At 47.8% G+C, this 13,960-nt stretch overlaps 1 long non-coding RNA gene across 2 annotated transcripts in view; it reads right to left on the bottom strand.

Moving 5' to 3' along the window:
- The window catches only part of LOC140384912 (uncharacterized), a 336,045-nt gene that overhangs the window by 22,696 nt on the left and 299,389 nt on the right, over positions 1 to 13,960 (bottom strand). The window contains exons 1-2 of one of the 2 annotated variants that reach the window (XR_011933210.1): positions 5,762 to 5,909; positions 4,943 to 4,987 (exon numbers count right to left, since the gene is read on the bottom strand). The exons of the other annotated variant lie outside the window; for it this stretch is intronic. This is a non-coding gene — a long non-coding RNA (uncharacterized lncRNA). Of the gene's footprint in view, positions 1 to 4,942; positions 4,988 to 5,761; positions 5,910 to 13,960 lie in introns of those variants that run through there. 2 annotated transcript variants of the gene reach the window in all.

Raw genomic sequence — 13,960 nt, 5'->3', positions numbered from 1 at the left:
ACTAAGCTAGACGAGACTGAGGTTCATAAGGAGAAGGTGTTAGCAATTCTGTAAAGTGTGAAAATAGATAAGTCCCCTGACTGGATGGGATTTATCCTAGGATTCTCTGGGAAGCTAGGGAGGAGATTGCAGAGCCTTTGGCTTTGATCTTTATGTCGTCATTGTCTACAGGAATATGGATGATAATGGAATAGTGTAGATGGGCTTTAGATTGGTTTCACAGGTCGGCACAACATCGAGGTGACAAAATTGAATTCTTTACCTGTCAGTCTGGCTCAATAAAACTCGAGATGGATTTGTAGATATAGTATTATTTATTTTAACCAACTTGCAAGGCTGACTCGCTTCACAGAGATTCAGAACACAGAAGCTGTCTCCTGGACCCCTTGAACCGAGTGAGGTCGGAGACAACGAGATTCTCTGCAAATACATTCAAATGGCATCAAGTTTCACATACAAGATTCCCATAGGTCATCCTATACCCCTCCTGACCTGGCCATACATCCTGATTGGCTCACTTCGCATTCCTTAACCCTGGGCCTCTTGTTACCCAGCATCCTTTTCCCCATCCTTGCCATGCTTTCTGAATTCCTTTGTCCTTTGTGAACTCATTACTATTAGACTGGCCCACATCTTCATTACTGTACTAATATTTGAACTAACTATTTTATATCACATTTGTTTGTTCAATTCCTCAGAGGGCCAAAGGGCCTGTACTGCGCTGTAATGTTCTATGTTCTATGTTAGTTCTCAGAGATAAATGTTGAATCCAATTGTAGAGTTTAACAAATAGTTGTGTTAGTTTACAAGACTTGTTGTTCTCTGATCAACACTACACATCAAAGCCATGTGGTTAGAGCAAGGTAGAGAACAACACAACCCCCAGCTGAGGGTCCTCCACCAAGCACTTGTGCGGCAAGCCCAGTGCCTCCTGGCTCTTTGCCTGTGAGCAAAGATGGCTACTCAACTTCTCAGCTCCCCGCAGAAGCCTTTCCACCAAGTTCACGTTTTTCAAAAGGACTACTAATCAGCGCCAGCCCGACCACTTCCTGGGGAGGCTGATGAATCACAGGAGGCCGTTGGATAGGGGGTGGCTCCCATTAATTGCATGGAAATAGGGCTTAATTGGTTTCTCGCCATGCTAGAGTGGGATCCCGATTTTGTCGACGAGGAGCGAGCCGGTTGCATTGCAAATTGTTTGCCGCCTGGTGCGGTTCTCGTTTTCAGCCTCTCACGCTATTCACTGACCTCATTTCGCTCGAGCGAGAGTGCAACGAGACTGGAGAATCGTGCCCCATGAGATTATGAGCTTGAACAAAGAGTCACTACAGATAGAAGCAGACTGGTTTTAGTAGTTGATCAGTCAAGAATAAAAGGCTTTAGATTCAAGATTGGATGTAGAATAGAAAAAAATCCTGACAGTGCAGAAGGAGGCCATTCAGCCCATTGAATCTGCATCAACCCTTGAAAGATCACCCAATCCTCCACCCTAACTCCTCCTAACTATTGAACACTTTGGGGCAATTTTATCATTCCACCTAACCTGCACATCTTCGGACTGTGGGACACGGGGAGAATGTGTAAACGTTACACAGTCACCCAAGGTTGGAATCGAACCTGGGACCCTGGCGTTGTGAGGCAGCAGTGCCAACGACTGTCCCATCATGCCACCCTGAGATTTAGAGATTTAGAACTGTGGACAAACATGATGTGAACTATTTGCTGGCGAGTACATGTCACTGTGGACAAAATTAGGCCAAAAGGCTTGTTTCCGTGTTGTACCATGTATTTTGAGGTACTCAGCACTCTAGACTCAGACCTTCCTTTCCAGAGCTTGCCCCCAGACAAATGGAGAATTGAGGTAATTTTCTATCACTGGGATTCTGTTTCTGTCATTGTTATACCAGCACTGAAACGTTATATTCACTTTCACAGGGCAGCACGGCGGCGCAGTGGGTTAGCACTGCGGCCTCAAGGCGCTGAGGTCCCAGGTTCGATCCCGGCTCTGGGTCACTGTCCGTGTGGAGTTTGCATGTTCTCCCCGTGTTTGCGTGGGTTTCGCACTCACAACCCAAAAATATGCAAGCTAGGTGGATTGGCCATGCTAAATTGCCCCTTAATTGGAACAAATGAATTGAGTACTCTGAAATTTTTTTTAAAAAATCTTCTCTTTTACTGCTTTTCAGTTGTGAGACTGGTTCTTTCAATGGGCTTCTGGCTGACAACTGTGATATTAAACGTGTTACAGAATGGCGTTTCTTGTACCATTTACTTGAACGATGGCTTAATGTTTGTGATTCATTGTTTTAATAAACCATTTGATTACAACAAGAAATCGGTTGCCACAATTCTCGCTGCCGAGCTGAAGCCTTCAAGGATTGGAGGTAATTAAATCAGCGAGATTCACAGAAGCCTGTTCAGGAAATGGGTCTGATATTGAAAATGATTCTCGAAATCTCCCTCGAGATTTTTTTTTTAAACCAACAATATGAGTACAGTGGATGACTTCCTTCCGTGAGTGAAACAATTTCGCAGGAACTCCATGATGATGTGCCGGCTTTTTGAAAGAGCTTCCCAGTTCGTCCCACTCTCCTGCTCTTTCCCCACTGTCCTGCAAATTTATTGGGCGGGATTTACCGACCAACCTGCTGCGTGATTTTCGGTGGTGGAGGCGGCCCACCAGTGGGATTTTCCGATCCCGCCGTTGTCAATGGTATTTCCCGGTGACTGCGCCCCTTATCGCCAGGAAACCTATGCACCGGCATGGGATCGCAATATCCCGCCTGCGTGAACAGCCGGTAGATCGCACCCATCGTTTCCCAATGTTTCCTTTATAAAGTTACTATAGAATCTGCTTCCATCAGTCTATCAGGCCATTCATTCCTTATTCTAACAGTTTGCTGCATAAAACAATTTCTCCTCATCTCCCCGCTGGCTCTTTTACCAATTACTTTAATCTATGTTATCAGGGCACTGACCACTCTGTCGGTTGAAACAGTTTTCCCTTATCTACTTTATCAAAACATTTAATGCTTTTGAACACATCTAGTAATTATCCTTATGCACAGTAACATCAGCACAATAACTGGCCACCTGTCTCTAACTATTCTTCCCCTCCACTATCTTGGTTGCAGTGTGTACCATCTTCAGGATGCATTTCAGCAGCTCGCCAAGGTTCCTTCAAAAGAACCATCCAAACCCATAACATCTGCCACCTAGAAAGACCAGCAGCAGGAGCATGGGAACACCATTGCCTCCAGGTTCCGTCCCAACTCACACATCATCCCAATTTTGGCCACACCTTCATTTTTGGTGGAACAAAATCATGGATGAGCCATTCACTGGCACTATAGAAGCACTTTCACCACACAGACTACAGTGGTTCAAGAAGAAGGCTAAGCACCATTTATCTTCTCACAGGGCATCGAGACATGGGTCACGAATGCCAGACTTACAAGTGATGTCCACATACCGAACTTGATAAAACAAATTCTACAATTGTATCAAATATCCAGCAAGCTATTGGAAAGCAAGGAAGATTTTATCACTCAATGAATTGTTGAAAGTCAAGAACAGTAGACTGCAATGTTGGGCTTAATTCACAGTAATTTTAAAATGTGATAACAGTAGGGTTTGAAAGGAATGAATCTTCTTTAAACAAAGCATGTAGAATCTTGATTTCCCTGAGAACTGTTTGACTCCCAGACAATTTCTCACATGTAGCGTTTAACCTCCATCAACGTGAGAGGATTGAATGACTGGAAGAGTAATGAAATGAAATTTGAGTCGCTACGGCAAAGCTACTTTGACGCATTTCGTTGCCCTCAATATCTTCTCCACTGCTTCCTATTACTACACGTGACACACACTTTAGCCAGACACCAGCAACACAGATTATCAGCAGTGCTCAGGAATGATTAAATTATTCACAAATGTGTTTCTTTAAATGCTTTCCCAGCTTAGCTTCACTCACTATGTCATTGTTGATATTTCTGCTTCCCATCGTTAATGCTCTTTGTAGCTGTGGTCAGGTTTACAATGCCGACAAGGCAATTTCAAAACGTTTCTGCTCAAGAGACCTGTCTTCTGCTGACAGCATCTCTGGCTTGTTAATATTGCTGATACTGTAAGAATGAGCAGAGGGCTCTACTATAAACAACCGGCTGCTAAATAGCCTCAATCTCATACCCTCTATTACTTTTCTGGGTATATGTCAATGGGTGTTACATTAAGTTAAGTTGCCACGGTCCCGGGTGATTATAGGCTGCTTTCCCTTTCATAGATTATCATAGAATTTACAGTGCAGAAGGAGGCCATTCGGCCCATCGAGTCTGCACTGGCTCTTGGGAAGAGCACCCTACCCAAGGTCAACACCACCACCCTATCCCCATAACCCAGTAACCCCACCCAACACTAAGGGCAATTTTGGACTTTTGAGGGGGAGAGTTGACTGGTACTGTTTTAACCTGAGAATCATCACACCCCAGGCAAGGGGCAAGGCGGGCCTTCATGAATAACCTCAGCCAGTACAGGAATTGAACCCGCGTAGTTGGCCTCATTCTGTACAACAAACCAGCTGTCCAGCCAACTGAGTTACACCATCCCCCAGGTGTAACATTAATAACTTACTGTGTGTTCTTTCCTGAGTGCCCCTCTGATATCTTGCTGTGCACAAGTCTGTGGGTAACACAGTTATACCTTGTTGGATATAAATGTTTTGATTATTTATTTGCAATTAGTGGGAGGTGCTTTTCAGCACATCGAGTACTGTGTTCATCTACGTAACAGCAGTCAGTTCAATGTAATTAATCGGTAATTAATGTAATAAAATGATTGTGGATGCTCCCCGGACATGAAGGAAACTATCTGAATAGAAGTTTGGATTTCCTGCAGCAATTCTGTACTTTGGTATGGCCGTACAAAGTCAAAAAGGTGTCTGTACCTCAGAGAATACCCAGGAGTCAATTGGCTCTCCCTTCAGCTGGTGCTGGTGGGAAAATAAGAGACATAAAGATGGGGTCAGTTGTCTTCAAACAATAAAAACAACTTGCATTTATATAACATCCCTTCTGTAATAAAAAAATTCCAAGGTGCTCTCAGGCCATCATTGGTGGTGTGATTAAAATTGGGAGATGTGCAAGAGGGCAGCCAATTGGGGGTGGGGGGACCCAAATATTTCTGATATTTGTAAGGATGGAGGAGGTTCCAGGGAGAAGCTACCCCAAGGAGAAACTTGAAAACAGAGCTGTGACTGGCAAATAAAAGAACAACAGGTCACTTGTTTGGAGTTCTGGATGTTGGATCGGAGGTGCATGCTGTCCATCCCAGAGCTGAAGAGGCTCCATTATGAGTTTAAGGCCTTGGCCCCATTTACATTCATCAGGTGAGTTGCAGAGTGTTAGATCGACGATCTCCACAGAGTTGGCCACATACAGCACCAGAAACAGGGTCTAGCCAGAGATCAGGGAGGTACGCGCAACATTGAGCATGGAGACGCACTGGTTGGCCAGATTATTTTTGGGAGATCCTGCTTCACACTAATTTATACATACTTCACATTTCTTCCCACATGAAGGAGAAGCCTTTTACCTGAAACCTGTGGGCACTTTGGATGTCCAGCAAAATCAACCTGTCCACATCCTGTTAATGTGATGTAACAACACTTAACAACAAGGTTAATCCTAAATGATTGTGATCTGATCTCAGACCAGGGATAAAACCGACAGCCGCCATGGTTGCCTATGGTTCACCACAGCCTCACCTTGTGAATTTCCATTGCTGACCAGGCATATTTTTGTTCCTCAGAAGCTTTACGCTGGCACAAATATTTCATTGATTCAGCTTTATACACCATATACCAGCCAACAGGAAACTCACCAAGGCTCTTTCGATAGCACCTTCCAAACCCATGGCCTCTGAAATAGATAAGGGAAGTAGAAACATGAGAACGCCAACACCTGCAGGTTCCCCTCCAAGCCACACACCTTCCGAACTTGGAAATATATCACTGGTCCTTAACTGTGGCTGGGTCACAATCCCAGAATTCCCTCCCTAAAGGTGCTGTAGGTGTACCTACACCTCATGTACTGCAATGGTTCAAGAAGGCAGCTCACCATCAATTTCCCAAGGGCAATTAGGGATGGGCATGAAATTCAGGTCTAGTCAGTGACACTCATGTTCCATGAAAGAATAAGAAAAAATAAACAATGAGCTTGAGATTGGATCGCTAGTCAGTGGTTAAGTATTATTTTTTTGAGACCGGTGAGGTGGATTGCAAAATGTCCTGTGGTCTTGAGCTCCCTTACATTCCTGATTTAATAAATGTGAATTGAGAGATTGAGAAAAGGTTGGCAGATTCATCCCTCCATTCTTTTGCTCTAATCCTGCTCTCCTCCCTTCCTTCCCTCCATCTGTCCTTTTTTATTCCTCTCCTCCATCACTCCTCTCCTTTCTTCTATGCATTTCCTTTCCCATCCCCTCCTCTTCCTTTCCCCTCGTCCTATTCTTCCTCCTCTTTCTGCCCTCCCTCTCCCCTTACATTGTTCCTTTCATTCGTCTGTACCTTTCCTTTTCCTCTCTCCCATTCTCCCTCCCTCCATTCTCTTCCTTCCTTTGTTCCTTTCCTTTCACTCATTTCTCTTGCATTCCATCTGTTTCTTTACTCTTGTCCCTCTTTTATTTGTCCTATCGGTATCTTTATATCTTTATTTTTGTCATTATGTCAGTGAGTCTCCTGCTGTATTTTCCCTGCCCAACACAAACAAACTCAGGTACTGCATACCCCAAGGTAACTTTGATTAAAAGTCTGTGATGGTCAATACGTGACTGGCAAGATCCACATGTTTATGAGGCATTTTTGTTGCCATGGTTGCAGTGATATCATAGTATGGAAAATGACATTTAATGTCATTTAATTTAGTGCATTTTTCTGTAGTCTGATTGGTTTCATTTCTCCTGTCCTGATCTGTTAGGTTGTGTTTGGTTATGGTACATGGAACCTTACAGCATAGAAGGAGGCCATTCAGCCTGTCGTGTCTATGCTGGCACTTTGAAAGAACTGTCCAATGGATGTTCAGTGGCGGCTACGGAGTGAGCGGTCGCACATTTGGCAGCTCCCGCTCAAGGTGGATTTTTTTGGACCTCTCCCCGTTCGTAGGGTGGAGGTTTGGATGAAACAAGGTGTAGAGTGCCTGGAGAAAGTGAGACTCCACTGGTGTGGCTGGTGGATGGATCCACAGACCAGAAGTGGGTCGAGAAGAAGGGAGCAGTTGGAGCAGGAGAATCTTCGTGCACAACAGGCTACGATGGTGGAAGGTAAAGGGCCTGTCCTGCCCGCCCAGTGGTCAATGGAGCAGCTGATGGACTTCTTAAATGAGAAGTTCCACCAGCAGAGAAGGGAAGCCCAAGAGGACCTAGCCAGGGTGGTAGAGCCACTTAAAGCGGGGATTGATCATGTGGAGCAGGGGCTGGAATCCTAGGGCCAGATGATCCAGAAAGTGGAGGAGACAGTGGGGGAACACAAGGAGCAGCTGGCCTCATTGGGTGGTCAAGATGGGGGTGATGCGGGAGACCCAAAAGTGGCTAAAGGAGAAAGTGGAGGATCTGGAGAACCACTCCAGAAGACAAAGCTTGCGGATCGTGAGGATGCCAGAAAGCATTGAAAGAGCAGATGCCGACACGTATGTGGCCAAGATGATGGAGAGGTTGATGGGGAAGGGGGCCTTTGACCAGCCCCTGGAGATCGACCGAGCTCACAGGGCGCTGATGAGGAGGCTGCAGGCGGGCGAGCCACCAAGGGCGATAGTGGTGCAGTTGCACCGTTTCCTGGACAAGGAGAAGATTCTGCGATGGGCAAGGCAGAGGAGAAGGTGCACCTGGGAAGAGAACGAGCTGTGTAAGTTTGGAGTGCTGTACCCGGCCCACCTTTGGGTAACTTTCCAGAACAGGGAATATTATTTTATCACGCCAGAGGAGGCGGCAGATTTCTTGAGGGACAATGGACTGGCAGGAAAAGGAGGGCATTGAATCTTTGAGGAGGTGGTTTCTTTTGGTGGTTGCTGCAGGACTTTTTCTCCTTTGAAATGTTTTGTTGGGCTTGGTAGTGGGGTGCTTTGGGAGCATCAAGGGTGAATGCGCCTTTTACTGTTTCTTCATTTTCTGAGGGAGTGCGAACGGGGGTTCGGAGGGGAATCAGTGGTTGGTAGAAGGTTTGGAGGCCTTGGATGGAGGCTGCCAGGCTAGCTGGACGGGCTAGTTAATGGGAGCACAGTGGGGGGCAGTCAGGTGGTTGGTGTAGGGGTGGTGGATGGGGTTGTAGTTCTGTTTGGGGGAGGGGGGGGGTTGCTGACAAGGGTGTGGTTGTTGCGGCCAGCGGGAAAGGGAGTGAGGACGGTGGACATCCGAGGGGGGGCGGGGCCTCTAGGGTCGCGTGACACGGGCCGGGGACTGACCCAAAAAGGGATATGGTTGATCATCAGGTAAGTGGGGATGGAAAGCTTCCCGACCAGGCTGGTCAGGTGGAACGTGAGGGGGGGTCGAATGGGCCGGTCAAACGGTCACGTGTGTTCACGTACCGGGAAGTCTGACGGCGGACATGGCTTTTTTAGAAGAGACACATTTAAAGAGAAGGGATCAGACAAGGTTGAGGAAATCATGGGTAGGGTAGGTGTTCCATTCGGGACTGGACATGAAGAGGAGGGGGGTGGCGGTGCTGGTACACAAACGGGTGGCATTCGAGGTGGGTAACATTGTGGCAGATATTCGGGGGGGGGGGGGGGGGAGGATTGCGATGCTGAGTGGGAAGCTGGAGGGGATGCCGGTGGTTTTGGTAAATGTTTATGCCTCAAACTGGGACAATGTGGAGTTTATGAGGCGGGGAACGGGGAAGGTTCCTGACCTGGACATGCACCGGTTGATTGTGGGAGTGGATTTTGACATGGTCATTGAGCCAAGTTTGGACCGGTCGAGCCCAAGGACGGGAAGGTGTTGGCAGTGGCGAAGGAGCTGAAGGGGTTCATGGAGCCGATTTGGTGGGGGGGCGGGGGGAGAGGGGGGGGGGGCGGTTGGGGAGGTGGACCCCGTGTATGTTTGGGATGCTGAGGGTTTTCCCATGTGCACAGTGTCTATTGCCAATTGACTTTTTTTGTGGTGGACAAGGAGTTGCTGACCGGGAGTATTTGGCGATTGTGGTTTTAGACCACGTGCCACAATGGGTGGAGTTGCTAGTGGATCGGGGGGATTGCCCAGCACCCGCAGTGGAGGCTGGAGTGGGGCTGTTGGTGGATGAGGAGGTGTGTGAGCATGTGAGGGCTGCCATCCAAGGGTATATGGAATTCAACGATACAGGGGAGGTCATGGCCGCCACGCTGTGGGAGGCAGTGGTTAGGGGGGAGTTTATTTTGATTTGGGAAAAGGCGGAACAAGCAGAGATGGCAAGATTGGTGGAAGAGATTCTGAGGGTAGATAGCAGTACTCGGAGGCCCCGGAGGCAGGGTTGTTGAAGGAGAGGCAGAGGCTCCAGGTGGAGTTTGGCCTGGTGTCCACAGGGAAGGTGATAGGGCAGTTGCGGAAGGCTTGGGGGACAATGTACGAGTACGGGGAGAAGACGAGCAGGATGCTGGCCCATCAACTTAGGAAGCAGGACACGGTGAGGGAGATTGGAAGAATGAGGGACGTGTCGGGAAGAGTGGTACTGGACCTGGTGGGGTGAATGGGGTGTTTGAGGAGTTTTATAGGAAGCCATAGTCGGAGCCCCTGGCCAGGAGAGAGAGAATGCGACAGTTCCTAGATGGGTTGGAGTTTCCCAAGGTGAATGAGGACCGGGTGGAGGGATTGGGGGCCCCAATTGGGTTGAGGGAGGTGGTGGAGAGTATCGGGGCGATGCCGGAAGAGAAGGCCTCGGGTCCGGACGGGCTCCCGGTGGAGTTATATAAAAGATTTTGGGGGGATCTGGGGCCGTTGCTGGTGAGGGTGTATAACGAGACTAGGGAGATGGGGGAACTTCTCCCTGCACTATCGTAGGTTGCGCTCCCTGATACTGAAGAAAGATAAGTATGCGGAGCAGTGTGGATCCTACAGTTCAATATCATTGTTAAATGTGGATGCCAAGTTGTTGGCTTCGCGAATTGAGGGCTGTGTCCCAGGTGTAATAGGTGGGGATCAAACAGGGTTTGTAAAGGGGAGGCAGTTGTCGGCAAATGTGAGGAGGTTACTCAATGTGATTATGATGCCCCCGGAGGGGCGAGAAGTGGAGGTGGCAGTGGCGATGGATGCGGAGAAGGCTTCTGACCGAGTGGATTGAGAATATCTGTGGAAGGGCTGGGACGGTTTGGGATAGGCATGGGTTTGTGGATTGAGTCCGGCTGTTGTATAAGGCGCCAGTCACAAGTGTGCGGACGAACCGGGTGAGTTTGGGATATTTTGGGTTGCATTGTGGGACAAGGCAGGGTTGCCCGCTCTCCCCTTTTCTTTTTATTGGTGATCGAGTCATTGGCAATGATGGCTAGAGTGCCATTCGGCCTATCGAGTCTGTACCAGCCCTTGGAAAGAGCGCCCTACTTAAGCCCACGCCTCCACCCTATCCCCGTAACACAGTAACCCCACCAACCTTTTAGACATCAGGGGGAAATTTAGCATAGCCAATCCATCTAACCTGCTCATCTTTGGACTGTGGAAGGAAACCGGAGCACCCGGAGGAAACCCATACAGAAAATGGGAGAAAGTGCAAATTCCTCACAATCACCTGAGGCCAGAATTGAACCCAGGACCCTGGAACTGTGAGGCAGCAATGCTAACCACTGTGCCACCATGCCACGCTATGCAGATGATCTGTTGTTATATATTTCAGACCCATTGGGGGGCATTGGCAGAATTATGGGGATTTTGGAAGACTTTGGCCGGTTTTCTGGATACAAGCTCAACATGGGAAAGAGTGAGATGTTCCCAACTGAGACCAGAGGGCAGGAGAGGAAGTTTGGGGGAACTGACGTTCAAGGTGGTGGGGGCGGGTTTCAGGTACTTGGGCATTCAGGTGGCGCAGAGCTGGGCACAGCTGCATAGTTGAATTTGGCTCAGTTGGTGGAGCAGATGAAGGGGAATTTTAAGAGGTGGGATGTGCTGCCATTGTCGTTGGCGGAACAGGTGCAGACACTGAAGATAACGCGCTTCCAAGCTTCGTGTTTATATTTCAGAACCTCCCGATTTTCGTTCTGGAGTCATTTTTTAAAAAAAGGTCAATGCGTTGATCGCGGGCTTTGTGTGGGCAGGGAAGACACCGGGTCAAGAGGGTGTTTTTGAAGTGGGGATGAGGAGGGGGAGGATTGGCGTTGCCGAATATAAAATTACTAATGGGCGGTTAACATCGCTATGGCTACGAAATGGGTAGTGGGGGAGGGGTTGGTATGGGGCGGATGGAGGTGGTTTCATGCAGGGGAACGGGTTTAGGGGCATTGTTAGCAGTGCCTCTACCATTCTCGCCAGCCATGTACTCCGCGAGCCAGTGGTGGTGTCAGCCTTGAGCGTATGGAGGCAGTTGAGGCAGCACTTGAGACTGGAGAGTACCTTGGTGTGGGCACCGATATGTGAGGAGGGAGGTGCCGTCCTTTCCAGGGTTGCCACCCTTGGGGCTGCAGGATAACGTGCTGTCAAGGGAGGGAGTAGGGGACCATAAGATCATAAGACATGGGAGCAGAATTAGGCCACTCGGTCCATCGAGTCTGCTTCACCACTCAATCATGGCAGATATTTTCTCATCCCCATTCTCCTGCCTTCTCCCCATACCCCCTGATCCCCTTATTAATCAAGAAGTGGGGGGAAAGGTGTCCACGGCTTATAGGGAGCTGATGGACTGGGAGGGAGCCCCGATAGGAAATGTGAAATGGAAGTGGGAGGAGGAGCTTGAGGGGGGGGGGGGGGGAGAGGGGGGGGGGGGGGAGTGGAGGCTCTGCGGAGGGTGAATGCATCATCATCGTGTGTAAGGCTCAGTCTTATTCAGTTTAAAGTAGTTCTCAGGGCACATATGACGGTGGCACGGGTGAGTAGGTTCTTTGAGGGAAGTGGAGGATAGGTGTGGAGGCCTGCGAACCATTTGCACATGTTTTGGGTGTGTCCGAATCTGAGAGGGTTCTGGCAGGGATCCGTGGAAATAATGTCCGAGGTATTGGGGGTAAAGGCGGCCTCAAGCCCAGAGGTAGAGATATTTGGGGTATCTGAAGATCTGGGAGTCCCTGGGGCGAGAGAGGCGGTGTCTTGTCCTTTGCCACCCTGATAGCCTGGAGATGGATTTTGCTTGGGTGGAGGGACTCTGAGCTGCCGGAAGCAAGGACGTGGGTGAGTGACCTGACGCAATTCCTGAGGTTGGGAAAGATCAAATTCGTCATGAGAGGGTCGGTTGATGGAGTCGCCCGGAGGTTGAAGACGTTCATCGACTTTTTTAAGGAGGATTGAGGTGTCAGCAGAAGGGAAAGGGTGGGGAGGGGAGAGGCGGAGGGTAAGGGGTTAAAATGGGGAAGGCAGGACGGGAGGAGGGGATGGGCAGGAGGAGTGGGTGCTGGTTATTTATTATGTTGTACAATTTTGCTTCTGCTCTTATTTATTGTGTTTGTTGTTTATATAAATGCCTTCATAAAATACTTATTTTAAAAAAGAAAGCTGTCCAATTGACCTGAATTACCTGCTCTTTCCCCACAAACTTGCAATTTTTTCATTCAGTCCAAACTGCCTTTGCTATCTTTGTAATCTCTATTTTTTTCTTACAACTGCATTCCCAATTTCCTCTCATCTGTGAGCTTTTCTTTCAGCTTGATGCCTCAACATGGATCATCGTTGCTTAACTGCTCAAATTGATATTTTGCCTTCATGGGAACATAGAACTGGAAACTATTCAGCCCCTGAGGCTGTTCAATTAGATCATGGCTGATCTGTATCTTAACTGCATCCCCGTTCGGTAACCCTTCATATCCTTGGCCAGCAAAAATATATCACGCACAGGTTGGAGATTTTAATTGACCTTGTAGTTCAGAGCTTTTCGGGTACAGAGATCCAAATTTCCATACTATTGAGTGAGGAAGTGCTTCCTGATATCTCTCCAAAGTACCTAATTCTAATTTCAATGTTATGCCCCCTGGATTGGCCATGCTGAGGAACTGGCTTCTCTTTATCTGCACTATCAAATCATTTAAAACACCTCAATTAAAGTGTCTCTTAATCTTCTTAAGGGAATACAAGCTCAGTCCATATATCCCATAATTTTACCCTTCTAACCTTTGGTTCGATTTCTACGCCGTTTTTGCTTTATCACATGCGAGCCATGTAATATTTTGGAGTGAGTTGCTTATGCTCACCTGATGTAGCAATCCTTCAGTGAACAAATGGCTACCAGAGAAATCTCATGCAATTATTCTCACCAGCGGAAGATTGCACCAATAAAACCCACCAGAATATTGTGTTTAATTTACACCTCGACATTGCAACTTCAAACGATGGTTCGCTTGTCCTGTGAAATCTTCCATAAGAAAATTACAAACTAGACTGACGTAAATGCTGAATAAATTTAAACGGGACTGGTGACTGAACTTCAATTATCACCCACTCTCTTGTACACCTTATTAGCTGCTGTTGATTGCCAAAAATTAACATTTAATTGCGCTGAGAGTGTTGACATGGCAGTTCCTTGTGGATGCAGTTTGGTGGGTTTCATGTACTCTACACAGGTTGGCTCTTCAGCAATTTTTTCAGCTTCTTACTGTTCTTTATATGGCCTCTGAAGACATGGGTGATCTTGAAATGTGGGACATTCATTCTGGTCATTCTGTGATAACCCCCTAGGAGAACCACAGAGAAACCGTTGTTAATCTTCCCATAGGACTCGTCGAGTATGAGTTTCCCGGATAGGGGGTGGAGCCAGCCAGCTGATCTTCTTTGAAATGAACATAAAACCGGCCCAAAGTAGGGCTTGGTGTGC

The sequence above is a fragment of the Scyliorhinus torazame genome, chromosome 10 (assembly GCF_047496885.1).
Source record: "Scyliorhinus torazame isolate Kashiwa2021f chromosome 10, sScyTor2.1, whole genome shotgun sequence".
NCBI lineage: Eukaryota > Metazoa > Chordata > Chondrichthyes > Carcharhiniformes > Scyliorhinidae > Scyliorhinus > Scyliorhinus torazame.
This window is presented reverse-complemented; position numbering and strand designations above follow the sequence as displayed.